At 37.9% G+C, this 20,392-nt stretch overlaps 1 protein-coding gene across 3 annotated transcripts in view; it reads left to right on the forward strand.

The window, feature by feature from the left end:
- Positions 1–1,630: 1,630 nt before the first annotated feature.
- Positions 1,631–20,392, forward strand: part of syt2b (synaptotagmin IIb) — a 31,851-nt gene continuing 13,089 nt past the window's right edge. Inside the window, exon 1 of one of the 3 annotated variants that reach the window (XM_005458415.4) lies at positions 1,631–1,967. The gene's annotated coding sequence lies outside the window, so the exon portion shown is untranslated. Of the gene's footprint in view, positions 1,968–17,731; positions 17,889–20,392 lie in introns of those variants that run through there. The other 2 variants (XM_005458417.4, XM_003453662.5) reach the window with 2 other exon arrangements.

Consider the following 20,392-nt stretch of genomic DNA (forward strand, 5'->3'; position numbering starts at 1 on the left):
TTTATTGCTATAACGTTCAGCAGGAGGCAATCACCAAATATCTTCTGGCTGAATAATTGGATTCTATCAAAACTTTTTTTTTCTCCATCATTCTCCCCTCTGATCAAGAATGGGAGCAAATCAGCACAGCAGAATGTAAAGTTCATAAAAAACCTGGATGCTTTAGTGATGCAGCATCTGTGACACATCTTGCGGTGTTGCTCTAATTGTGGGTAATGCGCCGAGCACTGCCCGGTCACTGCTACAGGATGTCAAGGGTAACGCCAAAGGCAATGAAATGGTGCGTCGCTCTTGAAGGGTAGCCTGACTGCCATTTGCTGCAGAGTTTTGGCAATGGTCCCGGAAGGTTTAATAAGCGTAATGGTGAAACTGGCCGTCACAACAGTGTCCTGTCGTTGCTTTTCATTAACAAATGTTGCACCAGTAAATCAGCTGGATAGACTGTCTGAGCACACTTTTCATTTGCCAAAGATTTAGGCTGTTAAGGAGGAATGAGAAGTGGATACTGTTATGCGCAAACAAACACATTCCTCCTCATTTCTTTTAAACATTTACAAGTACTGTTTGGGGAAATTGGTGCCTCTGGAAATTGTGTATTTTTATGCTGTGCACAGTAATTCTCCTGCCTGGCCACACAGTACATGGATTTTTCTGGAGGAACCTGCAGAGGAAGGCTGTCCAGCCAACATATTTCAAATTAAGATGGCAGAATGAGATTTCATTTAGTCAGTTTCATTCTTTTAAAACCAAGATACTAAATAGAAATGTGAAAAATAAAAGATACAAAACAAAAACAAAAAAAACAGCCGTTTTAAAGCTTATATTATATCACAAACCCTTAAAGAGATGGCCAGTAGAAAGTATACAGTAATATGCTGTCAAACCAAACTAGATATTTCTCTGCTGGCATCCTGCTGCATAAAAGCTCTACATATATCACCTTGACTCGCTGACCTTTGCACTTTTTTTTTGTTGAATACTCCCATGTGAGTGACACAGTTATGTGTCTCATCCCACCTTCTCAATTATTTACCAGTTACATGTTGGATGTTTCTGTAGAGTGGATGAACTACTTTGCCATTTGTGCTTCACATTAACTGCTTCAGAAAAAAAACCAAAAAAACCCAACAAACTTCCCATCTGTTTTCTGCTTGCCTCTATACTGCAGCAAAAATAGCCCAAGTAACTCCCTCTCTCCCATTCTCCCTATCCTTTTCACCTCCTCCCCTCTTCCTCTATCCTTTCTGCTCACACCTCAATGCACTCAGGTTCCCGTACAGTTTCTGCAGCAGGGAGGTACAACACCTTAAATCGAGCTCTGTTTTGAGAGGCACTGCAGACTGCTGGTTTCCACGTTCACCCTTCTTTTCATCACTCTTCGATCCCCCTGTTTTTATAGTCCCTCCTGCTACTCTCTTTGTCCCCCCCCCTTCCTGGTTTTCCTCCTGCGTCTAATTCTCAAAGCTCAGCAGTCCCTGTCTGCTTGTACTGAGGGAAAAAGTGATAGAGTGAGGAAGAAAAGAGGAGGAGCACAGCTATTAGTGTGCCAAAGAAAATCTAGACCCCTCCCTATCCAACTGATGACAAGGAGAGGTTTTATTGAGTTGCTCCTTAGCCAATGAGCGTGCAGTGCCGGGAAATACAGCAGTGGACCTGCACCGGCTCTGATGCTTGTGCTTATTTCAGTGTGTTAGAACAATGTTAATGAGTGTATCCTCTCCTCTCTGCCTGATCTGAGCACGCATTAGCAACAAACTGAGTCTCGTTTATGTGTGTCTTCTAGGATAGAAACCTCCCCCAGGTGACACTGGGACCTGCTAATACTTTTTTTTTCTTTTTTTGCAATGTCTTTCAAGGGTGGGATGAGTCAAAGGGCAGACTATTAAGACTTCTCTCATCTCTTTAAGAGCATATCTGACCCTGTTTTCTGCTCTCCTTGGTTAGGAGGAAGCACATCTCTCTGCAAGGTAAGCTGCATTTTTCCTCTATGTCCAAGCATTCTGTTGCTGGTTCTTTTGCTGCGTGGCAAGTTGTCACAGAGGCACCTAGCCTCATTACACACATCCTGGATGAATGTAGAAAAAAAAGCCCTGCACAGAGAAAACGAGAGAATAAATGGCTCAGGGGTAATTAGAGCAGACGGTCTTAGCACTTCTCCTTTTAATGCAGGGTCTCGTATTAGAAAATCTGCTATAGTGGAACTTCTAAAGCATCCCAGTAAGTCCCTTAATGACTGGTGCGTAGCATCATGTAGCGCTGCAGTATAATGTTACATAATAAACAAAGCATGTATGAGTGAGATAGAACTTGAGAACTGAATTTTTTTCACTGTTAAACAAATATTAATTGACTTTCATTGGCTGATTATGACAAAGATGATTATAAAGTGATTAACAGTGAGCGATGATTGATTTTTAGTGCGCAAACATTAAATTGTTATATGTAACAGATTTTCATTTGTTTCATTTTTTTCATTTTCTCACTGTTTTGTTTTTGTTTCTGTTATTTTATTGGTTTGTTTTAGTGTGCGGATGCTCTATAGGGATGATGGTACTCAGTTTAATGTTATACAGTAAAAAATACACTGGGAGTGTGTGCAAAGTCAAATTTGCTGAGCCAGCAAGAGTGAAGGGCCCACATAGAGTCTGCAGAGCTCAGTGTTTCAAATGAATCTGAGTCATCTTATTAGTACTTAGATTGGTGAATTCAAGTACTCCATTGCAGCCCTTTCTTTAAAAAAGATTAGATTTGCTTGGCTGAAGGTGATTGAAGGTAAAGCTCTCTGCATTACAGCCTCTGATGGATGCTGAGTTAGGAGGCACATTCTTCATGTTAAGCCCCTTATCTCATCTCCAACATCTGTGTTTTTTTTGTTTTCTTTTTTTGTTTCTAATCAATTAAAAGAGTGAAGTTTTGCTGCAGAAGAGGGTGAAATACTCTCTTTTGCATCGTTTGTTCCTGGGCTGATTATGATGCAAAGGTGTGAACAGGTCAGGTGATGCCGTAGTCTCTTTACTCCCCAGGGATATTATGAGTACATGACAGGAACACTCCTCAGAGTGTGTGCCAAATGAGGATTTTCTTTATGCATTAGCAGAGATGAATCAGTGCATGTGCAGGTGCAATATGTTAGCAGCTGCATACATATGGCGCATGTTGTGCTGCAATAGATGCTTAACAGAGTAACATCTTGTTTTTTGTTTTGTGATTTTTTTTTAAAACATGTAAACAGTATACCGAAAGCTACATGAATCAAAATCAAGCAAAATATCACATTAACATTTGCTGATTTACTGTACATAGCTGAAAAGCAGTGGAAGACATGTACTCTTGTTTAATCCTAAGCATTCTCAATAAAATAATCCATTACTTTTTATTCAGTTTCCTTAATGAAACCTCAATAACAACACTTAATATATTTCTGATTACACAGAATTTATACACCATGTAAAATAAAAAATATAATTACATATAGTTTTGGCAACGTTAGACTTTACAGCCACACATCAATGCTGATTGCAAAATCTGAATAAACCTGGAAAACTAAATCTTGTAACTTTTATTATCCCAAGAAGTGTGTTTTTAATTTACTCTTTCAATATCAACTCCATTGATTTAAATCTGCGCATGCATATTTCTGCTTTTAATGACATCATAATAACATTATTTTAGTTTTACTCAAATTGCATGATTTTTTTCAGGTGTATTTTGTTGACCCTTTGTTATCCATGGACATTACATTTATATGCACCACTGACATCACATGTCATTTTTTTCTATTCTCATCTTATTTCCCCCCAGCTCTATGTCATTTCATCGTTTTAAAAGCATTTAGACATTTATCTCTTACACACCTGCATTGTTTTTTTTTTCTGTTCAGTTTATTAATTGTACAGTTCTTATCATAAACTATAAAAACTGGAAGATGGTCAATGATTTCATTTACGAGTCAACTATCAGCTATGCAAGTTAGAAGCTCTATCTTAACATATCATGGATGGATATATATCAGTACTGTGCATGTAAACTGGGTGTCTGGCCTAACAGAGTCTAGAGTTCTTCTTTTAGTATTTTAAATCACAAATTACTAAATGTTGATTTGTTTGCTTTCTCGTATCTTTTATACATCTCATCTGTAGTACTTTTAAGATGGTCCAGATCAAGTTGCTATGGTGACTAATCAAAAAAGAGTGACAGATTTTGAGGTTAACAACAAGATTCCAAAGTTGTACGAGACATTAAAAAATGGTTCAACTACATCAGTTGAGTCATTTCTAAAATGTCTAAAGGATCTTTGGACTATGAGAAGAACAGGATAATAACAGTTTGTATTGTTTTGCAATGCACAGTTTTTGTTGCTGAAGTAGCAAAGAAGCTGCATACAAAGAGGACACACAAGGACTTGGTGTGTTGTGATGAAATCAGTATGGCATTTCATTGGGGGGGGTCCTCTTTTAACATATTTATGTAGCTTCTTTGACAAAGGTTCTTTCAGCTGTAATTTGACGGAAGTAACGTATCTATTACAGTTTTTCTCCATTGGTTTGGCTCATTTCTTGAAACAGAAATTACATTCTCAAAACTCTAAGATCATTTGGCAAAACACTCTTACAGTTCAGCACAACACTATAGCTCACCTGCAAAAGCTCACATCTCTTCCAAAACTGTTCACTCAGGCTTCAATCTAAATCCCTTTCCCATCTAAACAGTCAGTGTCTCCAAAATGGCAAAGATCCTTCTCAATAGCTTTGGCTCATTTCTCGACACAGATCGGACATTCTCATCATTCTTGGTGCTTTTGTCAAAATAAACCTGGATGGTTGATCACAACAACATGGTCCACCTGCAAAAGCTTATATCTCTCCTAAAACAGTTCACTCATGTGTCAAAACTACATTTCTTTCTAATCTGAATAGTCAGTGCCCCCAAAATGCATCGTCCCTTTGGCATTGTGTGAGTACTGCCATACAAAATGTTTAGATGTTTTGTCACTATGGCAGGGGACCAACAATATACAACAGAAAAGAGTAGCCTCCAAGGTTTGACATCACAGATTGCACTCACACTACCAAGGAAATTATAACAATTTTTTATTCACACGCAAAGAAAGCTTCATACATATGTAAAAAGAAAATGTACATTACAGTAGTAAATTGTATGAACACAAAATCAAAAAACAAGGACTTATTCAGTGGTCGCTGTACTCATTCTCCCGCTCTTGTCCACTGTCTTCACCCTCCTGATTATTTACACGCCGTTGTCGGTCTGGCCACAGATTCTCGTCCACATCACAGCGGATACTTTCTCTTGCGATGCAACGAGGGAAGAAACGGCGTGCATGCCGCAACCATCCCCTGCATTGATCTCCTGTAATGTCGTCACACGCTGCGTCCATAGCATGGAGCAGGGACGGCTGATCCTGAGCATGATGCTCATAGACTCTCCACCTTCAAGCAGAGAAAAACTCCTCTATCGGATTGAGGAAAGGAGAGTAAGGTGGTAGGAACCCCATGACCATCCTTGGATGCGTTGCAAACCAGCCCCTAATGAGTGGGCTATGGTGGAAATTGACATTGTCCCACACAATTACATAAATGGGTAGGTGAGGCCCTATGAGACCTCTCTCATTTTCAGGGATAAAATTGGTATAAAGGCGATCCAAGAAGATGAGGAGCTTGTGTGTGTTGTATGGGCCAAGACTGGGGATGTGGGTGGCCACACCATTTTCAGAAATGGCAGCACACATAGTTATATTGTCCCCTCGCTGACCTGGGACATCCACTGTGGCCCAGTGGCCAATAATATTACGGCCACGTCTTCGGCCCTTGGCCAGGTTGAAGCTTCATCCACGAACACCAGGATGTGAGGGGTCTCATGTCCTTCCAATGCCATTATTCTCTAAAATGGAGTAAAGAACATAAAATCAGTCATACAGAAGAGTCATATACTACAGTTAGACAATTACATGTTCTCCCCCACAGGTTCAATATACTACAGGCCACTACTCCAGTGGTTCTACACTAGTGATAGGCCTATGAGGAAGTACTGCAGGGGTATATGATAGAAAGGGGAGTGGGAAATACTGATGAGTCACAGAGATGTTACAGTAAAATCTACAGTATTAGATAGATTTGATTGGGAGACAACAAAATAAGGATTATAATGAGAAATGTATCATAGAGTAAACTACAGTTTTCGGTTGAAATTGTTGAAGTCAGATGAAGCAAATACTGATTCTGAAATCAGGTACAGGAGGTATTGAAACCAAATAAGTGAACTACTGCTTACTGTGATTACAGGTAAGGTTATAATGAGAGACAACCAGTAACTGACTTACATTTACATACTGGTAGCGCAGCTCCTTCACTCTGTCAGAGTTCCTCTCAAATGGTACCCTGTAGATTTGTTTCATTGTCATCTGATGCTTCTTCAAAACCCGGTCTATTGCGGAGATGCTTATTGTGTTCATATTCTGGGATGTATGATTGTCCTGAAGGATGGCATCACGGATCTGTCTCAATGTGATGGCATTATTTGCCATCACCATGTTACAAATCTCTCTTTCCTGTTGTTCATTGAGCAGTTTTCCTCTGCCACCCACGCCAGGTTGTCGTCCAATCCTAGACATAGAACAGAATACAGTAAGTTACCAGTGTAATTGTATTATTGTTTTACTCACAGTAACTTCACCACAATCCTAATGCAACATTGCACAGTGACTGGAATACTACTCTAAACTGTATAAATTATGTAATTCCATAGTTTACAGTAATTTGTTCAATATATTTATACATTCCACTAGTCCTCTCCACCTGCTAGTATAGACCTACTACTGTAGGCAGATGCACACAAAATCTCTACAGTAAGTTATACATTTTTTTGCCTCACGCACAGTGCCCTGTCCTATACAACATATAATTCCATCATAGATTACATGGAGTACATACCTGTTGTCCCTGCGAAAGGTTTGGATGATGGAGGAGACTATAGAGCGAGGCACATTAGGCTGCACTCGACGACCTGCCTCTGCCATTGTGAGGCCATGGTTTATGACATGGTCTATAATTGTGGCCTGAATTTCATTCGGGACAGCACAGTGTCTCCGCACACCTCGGCCTCTTCCCCCTATTCCTCCACCACGCCTTCTCAGTCCTCCTCTTCCTTGAGGAAGAACTTCCCCTTGTCCGTTTGCTTGGCCTTGTCTATCCATGTTCAGAGATCGGACTGGCTCTGGTCAAGCTCTATGTATCTGTGTTTGGCAGCGCACAATCGTGGAACACACCTGTGTGTGACACTCCCCCTTTGTTAGTCTAGTTTCACCTGACTGTCAATGACTGTCATCAATTTATCAAATATTCAAAGAAATTCATATATGATATTCATGGTATTATGTTCTTGACCAATTTTGACAATTGAACAGACAGTTGTGCATGCGAGTACTTATACAATGAAATCATGCTGACATGTTTTGGAGAGAATGATCATTAGACTGAGAATCAACTAATCAGTTTAGATCTACAAGATCTATTCATTTGGAAAATGTGCTAAATGTGGGCTAACTGTATAACTGTAGGCTACTTGTACTTAATCATTTGCAAAGATGCACTGAGACAATTGAGACATGTTCTAAGGCATTTGCCATTTGATAAAATGAATGAGAAATGCCATTCTGTTGTGAACATTTGCCAAGAGGTTTGGAGGTTTGTCCATGTTATTTTGAGAATGTAATTTCTGTTTCAAGAAATGAGCGAAACCAATGGAGAAAAACTGTAAATGCTTAAGTGTTCAGTGTGATTTCCTAGTCACAGTGTTTTGATTTTTGTTTTGTTTGAATATCAAATCAATCTTACAGAATTTATCATAATTTCACACAAAATGAGGTAGCCCACTGGCATTTGTTGTTCCCAATAACATGTATCACAACAATGCAAGTAATTCTTTTAATTTTTCCCAGAGTATCACATGGGCTCCAACTTTGCAGATTAGTATGAAATGTTTGTCCTCAGTTATTGGATTACTATGGCATTCAAGTTGGCACCATCATGAGAAAAAGATCTACACTGTCCAAAATTTAATTTGTGACTAATTACTGCAAATCTACCAAATATTATCTACCACTATCATACTGATGGAACATTTCAGATACATTTTGTCTTTGCAGTTTTTAGACTCAGTGATTTCCAATAAAAATGTATGATGGCTAAAAGTAATGCCATGACTTTTTTCATGTCAGTATGCTGATGTTAGCATTAAGCTCCCAGCTGCTGTTTACATAGGTTTATTGGCCCATTTCCACTCTTCCTCGACCACATTAAGTGCTTTTCAGATAGTCTCAAATCGAAGTGTGATATGAAGCACTCCAAGAGCAGGTCAGTACCAATGGAAACTTATCAACCAGACTCAGTTAAGGAGCAGCATTAATTGTCCAAATAAAATAGAAATTTTCTACAGGTTGGTAAATGGTTTTGAAAATTGCTTCATGCTTTATTCATTTTTAAATGTTTTTATTATATATGCTAATAATAAAGAACATGAAAGAAAAAAATAATTAAAAAGCTGCAGCATTAAAAAAATATTGCCTGTCTGACTATAACTGGAACAGAAAAAAATATTTTAGAATAGTTTAACATGATCTTATTATTTCTGTATCCTAACTGGAGCTCCATTAGAGAAAGGCTATGGGATCTTAAAACATGCTTCTATATTTCTGCCTTATCTCTTAATTAGGAGTACTCTTTAAAAGATGCAACTCCAGATGGAATTACAATTATCATACAGTGAGTGGGAGGTTATAGGGGAATTACAATATCCTTAAATAAATATATTAAAATATTAAAATAATGTGGTTTTAAATTTTTTAATTCATTTTTTTTTTTTTATTCGAATGACCCTACTGGTCTATAATCAAATAAACCAAACAAACCATATTTCGCTGCATGCCATAGCAACCTAATGACTGAGTAACAGTGAAATTAACTAAGCCAGAATATCACTAATGTTGTATTCCTGATTATAGACAGTTGTTTGTACTCAGCTCCTGATACTCTGAGTTTCCACATTACATTTCCAGGTTTGCATGCCTGGGGCACTTCTGCTGCTTGATGGTTCATGAAATGGGAGGCTGTTCTGCAGTCTATAATCCCCCTCCTGTCAACCTATATCCTCATTCACAGCCTGTCAGGTGCATCAGTGTACATGAAGCACACTCAGAATGATGTTTTTCATTTACAGATGGCGACGTTTGTGTGTGTGTGTGTGTGTGTGTATGTGTAGAATGCACATGGACCATTTACTGGTACAGTGAATATAAAGAGTGCCATGTCACAGCATGACATTTGATGATTTTTTTCATGTTGATAGGCAGCATTTTGACAGCATTTAAGTTAAGAGGAATGTTTTCCAGATGTTGTTGATAGTTTCCCTGTGAAAGTTGCTGAATCGGTGTCTTTGCTGGTGCTGCAGTATATTTCCAGTTGAATTCCATCAGTTTAACAGATAACTGCTCAGGGATAATAGGCGAATGACTGGTCTGTAAGGATCTGTTCTGTGTGTCAATACACAGCACCAATACTGAATCTGACTTCTTTTGCTTGAACTGCTTTCAGTCTGCTGGCAACACAGTCAAGAATACATCAAAGCTTCTTGTGGTCAGTTTAGGCGTTCAAATCAAGCTAAGCCAATCGATGCAGACAAGTGCAGATTGCAGTAACAATGTAGAATACTGCAAGGAATGCAAAAACGTAGCTCACAGCAGGGCATCCTTTTGTCATACAAAATATTTAATATTTTTACTGCATTTACTATAGTCTGCTGGTCATTCAGTCTTACACTGGCCAGATGCAAAACTCTGGAGCATTGCTGGAGCATTACCTCTACTACATCTGTTACACCAAATATCTGATCATGCGAAAAAACAGGGCAATAAAAATGATCCTCATGTCTTTTGACATATTGAGGCAGAGTGAAGACCTGTTTGTGAGGATTTGCTGATGAGAATGTTTTTTTTAATGATGCCAGTTTGTCTTATCCTCTCTCAGCCTCAAACCCTTGACAGATCTGGATATTTTTGGAGCAGAAAATGAGGGATGTTAAGATTGATATATGATGGTCTTTAAAGATTTTCAGATCTTTTAGATTTTAGACTTATATATCCTGTAAACATCTTCCTGCAAACATGGAAGCTATGTTATGTATGTTTTTGAGGAAGAATAAGTAGGCAAATTATTGCTCTTTGTTTAATTAGTGAGAGTCTACAATGAAATCTGATGTAAAATGGCTTTGAGGCTAGAGGAAATGTAGAAAGTCAGATGCATCATATAATTAGCTGCTTACTGAACTAGTGCTCCTCCTGGCTTCTCTTTACTCAGCACTGATTTGTCTTGTTGTCCCAGATCTATGCATTTGGACAACTCATCCTTCACTGGTGGGGTCGTGTATTCTCTCTCTGTTTTCTTCCTTCTTAGTCTCTAAATGGCGCGCCCCTCATCCTATCTACTCACAACCTATATGTACTAGTGTAAAGTGCAGCAGTTGATCAAGCTTAAACAATCTCAAATCACAAACAATTGGAGCTACAGATTGTGTTCTTGATAGTTGTGATGATGGTCTCAGTTTTCTTTATGTACACACTGAATCTTTGTGCATTCATGGCACTTAAGCAATGAGAACTTACAGATCCAGTCTTAGATGGGCCGGACTTCCATCTAAAACACACAGTCCTGTCTTGTATTCAACCATGTTCATGGACTTTTATTTTTGACTTTCTGTTTTCACTCAATATTTGTTCTAGTTAAAGACACCAAAATGACCCAGTTGAGTTTAGAAAATGTTTACAATGTAGATGCTAATACAAACTTTTTTAGTAACAGTTTCCTTCATTGTTTTCTTTAACACAATGAAATAAGGGCGACCACACCAACAGAAAACATTCAACTATGATTTTAATTTCTCCACAAGATTACACGAAGGCCCTCTGTGGTTGGTTTCACACTGGACCAGCTGGAGGGCGGCTCAGCTGTGATCTGGTATTATGTTGTTAGCTGTACCTGACTTAAAATTCCCCAAAAAGCAGATAAAGACAGATGTGTTGAAAATGATCTAAAACACAGACCAGAGAATATGGCCAGCAAGGCTACAGATTATGACCACTTTGTCAATATTTGTACTATACTTGATTAATACCAGTTTTTTATTGGCTTGCACAAAGAAGAGTGTTGCGATGTTATCACTTTTAGGTGTGAGACTATTTTTTGAATGAAAAAACAAACAAATAAGCAAGCGATTGAGTGCAAAACTTGCTGCTATGAGCTTTATAAAATTTCCAGAACATCATCAAAGAAAAAAAACTATAAACAGTATAAAACACCATCCATCTGACTTATCTGATATATAAAAACTAACTTCTATATAAACCTATCAACCGAGTTGAAATATGTTCCTGAAACCAATTAAATTCCACTTTGCAATCTGTATCATGTAGCTTTCTTGTTTTCTAACTTCTTTAAAGAAAATACTCTATATTTTCTTCAAATGGCTTAAACTTACAAATGATTACATTTCATTATAACCAGGACATTAAGTTTAGACACAGCAATACTCGGTACTTTAAATCTTCTATTTATTGTCCCCCACTGGGTATAATGGAGAGATGTTAAATTTAGATAATTTAATTTAGATCTTTACTGGGGCATTCTTTATCATTTGCCACATAGCATTTGTCACCACCAGTTTTTCCACTATTTATTTATATTCTTACTTTTGAACTAAAAACAGCTTCCTGTTGCAGCTGTGACAATGCTGTAAAAGTGGTGAAACAAGAGAAAAAGTTGCAGAAAGTTAAGAAAAGAAATGCTGCAGACTCTGGTGATTATTTTCAAAGTAAATGTGAAAAGGTTTTTCAGTGACCCCTTTTATATTGTCACAGAGTGGTTTTTTCTTCTTCTTCATATTTACAGTTCAATATATGCATAAAGTTCAGGGAAAACATATCTTTATTTTTCTTTGAAAAAAATGGAGATAGTGGGTTTATTGACACCTTTACTGACCTTAACCATATTACTGTCTGTAAAAGTATTTTCAGTCAGAATTCCAATCATAATGCATTATCTACTCACAGTGGACAGCATCAAAACAAAAGAAAGGAACTCAAAAGAACTAAAAAAAAAAAAAGTATATTACTGAAATGTTTACTAGACAAACTTCCATAACAAGGCTTTACAGATTACCCCCCAACTGAAGCTCTGCAATCCTTTTTTTGTCTATCATTTTTCTTTTATCCCCCAATAACTTTCCATCACAGAGAAATAGTCTGTGGGCGTAATAGTTGCAGTAGTTTGCCTGTAAGCTAATATACATGGATGCACACAGGGGAAATTTAGTGGAAAGATGCTTTGCGGTTAATAGCTTCTGTTAGCTTTGCCCATGTGAATAGAATTATTTTCCACTAGTAAGTGGATGGTAATATATTGCATTATAAAATGTGCCTTCTTTTTATTCCGGACAGCCGAACTTGAAGTTTGATTTTGTTTGGCTGTTGTTGTTTAATCATTCAAAGGACACGTATGTCTGTGAAGGTTCTCAGTCATCCGGGTCATCGCAGTCTAAGGAGCTTGGAAAAAGAAAAGCGTGTGGACTTCTTTAAACTTTAAACTTAAAGAAGTCCAGACGCTTTTCTTTTTCCAAGCTCCTTAGACTACAATGACCTGGATGACTAAGAACCTTCACAGACATATTGCCGTACACTTTGGGAAGAATTCAAAGGACACACACATTTTCCCCAGAGATCAATTAGCTGTCCTCTCACTCAGGACCTTTATACCACACATATCCAACATCCGTTATTTGTTTTAATTGCTCCCATGCTGAGTTTACTGAGCTGACATTTCTTTCATTAAAGCAAAAATAAACATGTGGACATTTATTAATCACTGCTGAACAAGTTGTTGTCCAGTGGGTGATCAGAAAGACTCCCAATACATTTTTAAAAGCCACAATAGAAAAGAAATCATAATAAAATTAAATAAAAATAATAAAATGAGTCATGGCTGAATTTATCTCAGCTATATCAGTTTCTGTGTCCTGTTAATGTTTACCCTCACTTTATCATAAAAATTCCCTATCACAGTTTGAACACTTGAAGAAAGCGGTTATTATTAATCTTAATAGGTATGAGAACTGAAAATGCCTGCTGTGAAAATGTGCTGTTCTCCTAACTTTGTACTCATAGATAAAAACAAAACACAGCCATTCTAGAAATTGGTACAGTTTTTGTGTTGTTTTCAGTCCTTCATTGTCAGTGTCCCCAAATCCACAAGAAACGTGTGGATCTGCCTTTGTTTGTGCCACATTTGATCCTACTGCTAGCAAATGCCAAGTACTTAGATCCTCCACAAATGTCAAAGATGTATATGAAGCACAGGTGTAATTAATAATGTTTATGATGGCTGCTTTCCAGCAAATTGTGTTTGCAATGTCTTGATTGCAAATAAATACTATGACTTGAACGTTCAAGTCAAAAAGGGGAAAACATGTTAAAGTATTTTGCAGACTGTCTTCTACTTGTTCTCTCTGTCTGCAAAATTTGTAAAATCAGCTCAAGTGATTTCACTGGAGTGATGGAATACACACTGATACAGTCTGTGCCATCTTTGCTTGATTATCATGACCTGCATTCCCATATGGAAAATAAATAGAAAAAACTTATAAAAGACTTGCATAAGATGTGGCCTACTTCATATAGTGAATCATATAAGGCTTATATGATTTACTCATGAAAGTGGCCACTTTCTCATTACTTTCATATATTGTTTTAGGAAGTATCCAAAACATACAAGTTTCATTTATATAATTTTTCAAGGGATCTTATATCTGTTTTCACTCTTGTATGCTTTTCATACAAGTTTCACACAAGACAGATACAAACTTTATAAGATTTATATATATCTTTTCCATATGGGTTGCCATATGTAAGAAAATCAGTAAATAAACAAGTAAAGTCTAGAGACTCACAGTCCACTCATTTTCTCTTACACTTCCTAATCTATTCTCAGTTCTGCATTGGCATGGACAAACAGGGCTTAATTTTTTATCACATTATAGTCAGGTTTTCCACATCTCTGTGTGTGTGTATCTCAAACTTTTATTATTCTTGTTAGAACATTGTGTTAGCTGGACTATTTTACATCACACTTGTTGCCTATATGTGAAGCAGAGGAAAAATCAGCATGAATGAATCAAGGGGACCTTAAAATGTAAATGAGTTATTGTTAGACCTAGTCTTGTTCTCATGCTATATGTCAAAGTCAAAATGTCTGTCATAAACAGGGTCTGCACGAGTTGTGATGGCTGTGTTGACGGTCTAAATTTATGGTGCATACCCTAATAGCAACATTCCCATTTCAAGTCCAGCTTCTGGCCTGCTTAGTTATTTGGCTTTAAACTTTACCCAGAAGTGCTTTTGTTTTATTAATAAAGTGACTTTTTGTAACAAATTCATTAAAGTGCCCCAGTTTTCAGCATCTTTTTTCACTTGATCATGTTGACATTGATGGAGTAGTCAAGGCTTGCCCATCTTTCACTTAGATGAATGACATCATTCCAGCTTCTCGGTGTAAAGTGTACACGCACACACACACACACACACACACACACACACACACACACACACACACACACACACACACACACACACACACACTCTGTCCCCATGCTGACCAACTGCTACTTCTGAGACACCCAAACACTGCAAGTGATGTACAGAGCCAACTACAAGCATATGGTCTTTTCTGTTTATTGTTGCCTATGCTGCAGTAATGACTGGCCAGAAGATGATGAGTGCTTAAGTGTGCGAGTGTGTGTGTGTGTGTGTGTGTGTGTGACAGAGAGCGAGAGAGAGAGAGAGAGAGAGAGAGAGAGAGAGAGAGAGAGGGAGAGAGAGAGGAGGATGCAGTGTATGCATGTGTGTATGAGTGGTACACAGAGACATGGCTGGAAGGAAAAATGCTATGACGACAGGCATAAAAGATGAAAGAAATTAGGAAACAAGAAACAAGGGATAGCAGGAAGTGGAGGAAGAGAGTTGCTAGCTGACTATTGGACAATCTGCCTTCTAGCTTCGTATTTCTCCATTACACCCCTGCATTGCAGCACTCCCTGCAGGAGCCGGGAGAGGTGCAGTTTTTTCCACATCGTCTCTGCTGCCTCAGAGGAGATAAGTCATCTCAACAAAAATGTCCCAGCACAACTCAGCACGGGGAACACGTTGTCAGCAGCTGCCCTCTGCATATGTTTACTATGTGAGGCTTTGATAGTAGCTGTGTTGCTCTTATTGACCTCCTAATGTTGCACAGTGCTCAGGCCTGACTCATCCACTGTAGAGCGGGGATGAATACTAGAGAGGGAGGGAAAAGTTTATTCATTCACAGGTGCTCATAAAAGAATGCAAGAACCAGGGAGAAGCTAAGTATCCCACAATGCAGTTGGAATTTCAGTAAACCATACTGTAAAAGCACAGTTTGGGGGGGGGGGGTGAAGGGCAGAATGAGAATTTTGCAACAATCTAGTCACACTGACTGAAAAATATACTGTAACAATTTTAATAAATCTTTAACACCGATTTTAACATGTAGCTTTTAAAAAAATCCATCCACAATCTTTTAAACTGACTGGTATTATTTTATTGATTGAGCATTTTGTTTTTGTTTCATTGGGTTTTGTTTTTTTTTGCAGCTATCTTGTGATTTCTATTTCTTCATATCTATGGGAGCTCTAATGCTAATATGCTGCTAATATCAAAAATAAATAATTTATTAAAAATAAATGTCATAAGAATAAAAAAACAAAACAGTCACTGACTTCTCAGAAGAGGTTTCTACAGCTTACTCATATTTTTCCTGGTTTTGTTAAATTGCTCTGCCATGAGGTGTCAGGCCGTATCGGGTCACTCCAGAGAACAACCAGAAATCAAGTAAGAAAAAAAAAGAAGGACAATGGGCATATCAGTTTCAAGAAGGAGCCCCATGCAATCTAGGGCAAGGCAAAAGAGTGTCTTAAATAAATAATTAAAGATGAGATAATAACATAAGATATACTTTATCATAAAGAAAAAATAGTCTGTTCATTTACTACAATCTCCTTTATTACAATGGCTTAACTTAAAAACCTTAAAAGGTGCAGACATCACTACTTAAGCAATAGTAACTTAAATGCCCTATATCTTAAAATATCTTACACAAATCCATGAATTGGCCATATAACCCACCTAACCTCACACTAGCTGCTTATTTTCTTCAAAGCCAGATCATTTCTGCTCCCATGGCCCCACTACACACCCATTTCACTCTACCAATCCATTAACTTCTAATTAAAGCATTAAGCTTTTAAGATGAATGCCGCATTTTTTAATTCACTCCTAGAGTGAAAATGTTAAAATAGTCTTTTGAAGGATAAATCTTTTGATATTACGAGAAAATCACAAAAAAGCAGGAGAAAACATTAAGGCCTATTCAAGCATAACACTGTGGTGACTTATCCACAGTTTAATATTCTATCTAAAAAGAGGAACGCTGTGTCATTTTTTTCCATAGCTAAATGCATTTAGCAGATCAAAACTGACCCTGCAAAGCATGGAAGACAAATGTCTCTGGGCATAACTTTGCAGTTCCCAGAAAGAAAAAAAAAAAGAATATGCTCTGTGATGCAGCAGTTTTATATGAGATTCCTGCCCTCCTCTGGTAGAAGCAGCTAAATGCACTGCAACCTGACATACTGCAAGAGGAGCCACATCAAGCCAGGCATCTAACAGATGACAGCTGAACTTAAGCATCTAGAAAGGTATTTCCCCAAGGAGAGCGCTGAAAGAAAAAAGTTTTCAGGCGAAACCAAGAAAAAAAAATGTTAAATGCCACAATTGCAAAGAGTTCAAACGTGTACAAACGTAACTGCTTTAGGGATGTTGAACATCTGCAACACATTTATCACGCAAGGTCGAGCTACAGGCACCTAAAGTTTAATTTTTGAACCTCATATGTTTAGTTCTGCATCTGCGTAGGTCTCTGGCTCACACAGCACGTTTCATTATGTAATAGTTTTAGCTCAATACTGTGGGATACGTTTTGTTTGGATTGTAACTCGAGAAGATGCTTTTGTTATCTCCTCACTTCTAATCATCACTGACAAGTCTCCTGAGGGATCAGTGAACGCCAGACAAATAGGAGTAATCACTCTTTGTTTCAATTGTTCACTCTGAATGATTTAACAGAGATGGGGTCTATTCAGAGGGTTAAATCATACTTCTGAGATCAGTTGTTAGCAACCATTTAATTGCATGGAGTAGATCTGATTTAAAAAACAACAACAAGCAAATAAAAAACCTGCACTGCCTTAGGACTTTTTCAGCTGTCCTAGTGCATACTTTTGCTTTTTATTCCTGACTTGTGCAGGCTGTGGCTTTATTAACATGAACCTCACCCTAGAGTCTGTGCATATTGATCTTTTACAACTGCCCTCCAATACTAGACCGTAGAGTGGCATGCTGCAATCAGCTGTGTGAGCAGCATCACAAATGAGGCTGGGGGAATGAGAAAGATGGAGAGAAAGAGGTAAAGAGGTTGCGTACATAAGTACATTGAAGAGAGAGACAGAGAGGGTGTAGGGAAATATGTGATGGGAGGGTGGAAAATGGGGGAGATGGTGTGCATTGGACAGAGGAGGAGGAGGAAGAGGAGGGGGAGGAGGAGGGGTGTAGTGCTGCAGTGGAGAGAAGTGAGAGGAGACTGCAGTCTCTGCTTATGGGAGAGATCAGACTATGTTACCACAGCTCTGAGGAACTGTAACCCAAACACTTATTGATTGGATGGGCCACCCCACGAGGGGAATACCACATTTGACTGGTGAGTTCTGTCTTGAAGATCTTTGTAGATTAAAAATGAGTTAAGATGCACAACTGGACCACAGCTATCTTAGAGGAATCTTCTCTGCATTTTAAACTGGGTAAACCATATCAAACTGCTATGGTTGCACTGTATTCTCCGGACCTGATTCTACTTGTCAATGAGGATGTGTCAGAGCCTGTTTTTTTGTGACTGAGTGATATCGGCCAGTGGTGAGCTGCCGAAATCCAAGGGAGATAAGGACTGAGTGCTAATGGCACAGAGGTAGAAGGTAGGCTAAAATAAGAGGGGAAGGTATGGGCATATTGTATTCTATTTCCATTCAGCCACTTCTCTCATCACTGCTCTTCTCAGTGGAGACAGAATTATTAACTTAGGGAAGTTCGGGTAGTGGAGAAAATCATATTTGACTTAATGTTAGGATTTTTTTTTAACATTGCAGTCTCAGATGTGCTTCATTTTAGGGGTGAGGATGGGTTTAGAGAGACAAATGAAAGATACGGGCAGGCGATGAATATAATGTTTTTGAAGAACCTTTGCTGGAGCAAAAACTTTATTCATAACCATTATACATTTCAGCTCAGTGGGAGCAGTCTGCATTCATATCATGTCATGCCCACCACTTGGGCAGTGACTTGACACTGGCCTTGAGCCAACTGGTTATTTGATTGGTTGGTCACTTCAGCTATAGACGTTATCAGTATTGCTTAGCAACAATGATGTGCTTGCCCACAGCACATAGACCACCACTGTATGTGAACAGTGCACAGTCTACTTTACAGCAATAGAAAGTCTGTGCTAAAATGTACATGTTGAAATGCAATACTTATCGATCTGTGGGCTGAAAATCAATTAAGATTGGCTTATATCATCATTATGTTTGCCATATTCTGACAGTTCACTTTTACTTTGAGGTACTGATATCCTTAGCTGCATACCACTTCCTTCGATAATGACACAAACTCACTGTAGCAAATCTCTGTATGACTGGAGGAACTTTTGTGGATACAGTTGAATACTGTAAATGCTGATATCTATAGAAAAAAACATTAACATCAAGCTACTGTGCATTTATTTAGTGTTTTTAGACTATGATAGTTCTGTATGTGCATCTACTATTTGCATAGCTGAGAACAAATAGCAATGAGCCACAACGGCTTAGACTCCTGAAGCAATTAATCATAGTTTGACCAGACCTCTTCTTTCTGCAAGCATTTCTCTAACGAGGTGTTGCAAAGAATTGTGGAGAGCTGCCGTATCGTTCAAGAAAGACAATAAACTGGATTCACGTTATATGAGGAGGACATGTATGTAAATTTTACAGTAATAAAAAATTGATGATAATTACAATAGAAACACAGTAAAATAACAGTGTAATAACAAGCAAACAGCTGATAGTATTGTACTTTAAAGCTTACACAATAAAAAGTACATTACACTTACACAATACAAAGTTGCCAGTACTAATTCTATACTTGTCTTACATCCATAGCATGGATATAAAACATTATACCTAATGTGCTTAGGAATTAAAAAACTGTATGTAAATTATGTTACATTTTCCTTAGTTGCTGAACACATCTTAATTCCGTGACCTTTTCTCATATATTGCTTTACTTTTTTGAATTCTTTACACTTGAGTGAAAAACAAATAAACATGGAAACATTTGCAGAGTGACAAAACAAATAAAAGGATGTCAAGCTGCCAGTTATTCTTAAGCACTACGCTGAGTTTGTGGGGCTCATGAAAGAGTAAAGGCAGCATCCAAATCATATTATTTAGTTTTAAAAAAAAGAGTAGCAGTCAGAGTAGCAGCTCCTAGAAATATATCACACTGCGGTAAATAAGTAGCCTTACTGACATAATTTAAACCATTATGCTCCTGAGATATGCATAGTAATCAAATAAATGACTAAATGCAATAGGAAACAATCCTGTCCCAGCACTATAATACAGTTATTCATAGTTAATTAAAACTAAGCAGGTGTTTTCAAATTCATCTAGCTATCTGCAGCAGTTTGACAAACAGCAAGGCTCAATTAGACCAGAGCATTGACATTTGTGCTCAGCAGTAAATGTTGGTGTTGTTGCTGCCACCAGCAGTCATGCAAAGAGCAAACAGAGAATACATAACATGATGCTCACTTGGGGCTGAGAGTTAAATTGGAGTTGTCATCTGTTAAAAGAGGGCCCTCTGAGAAGACACTCATTTTATTAGAGTGTGTTGGGAGGTGAAACTGATTTAGATGACTGCCTTCTTATGTTGTTTAACGTCACAGCTTAGATCTCCAGCTACCTCTAACACATTAAACTTCAGTCTATAAAATTTCAGAATCTATTTTAAGATTGATCTTAAAACATTTGAACTCTTAAGGTGGAACCCTCAACTATTTATTGGTCTGATCACTTCAAAACATTGATTAGTCGGTTATAAATAATAAAAATAAATACAGATTAGTTGGTTGGTAGAAGAAAACCCCTATTACCAAAAGTATTCAGTCAT

This window comes from Oreochromis niloticus, linkage group LG5 (genome assembly GCF_001858045.2).
Source record: "Oreochromis niloticus isolate F11D_XX linkage group LG5, O_niloticus_UMD_NMBU, whole genome shotgun sequence".
In the NCBI taxonomy this organism is placed as follows: domain Eukaryota; kingdom Metazoa; phylum Chordata; class Actinopteri; order Cichliformes; family Cichlidae; genus Oreochromis; species Oreochromis niloticus.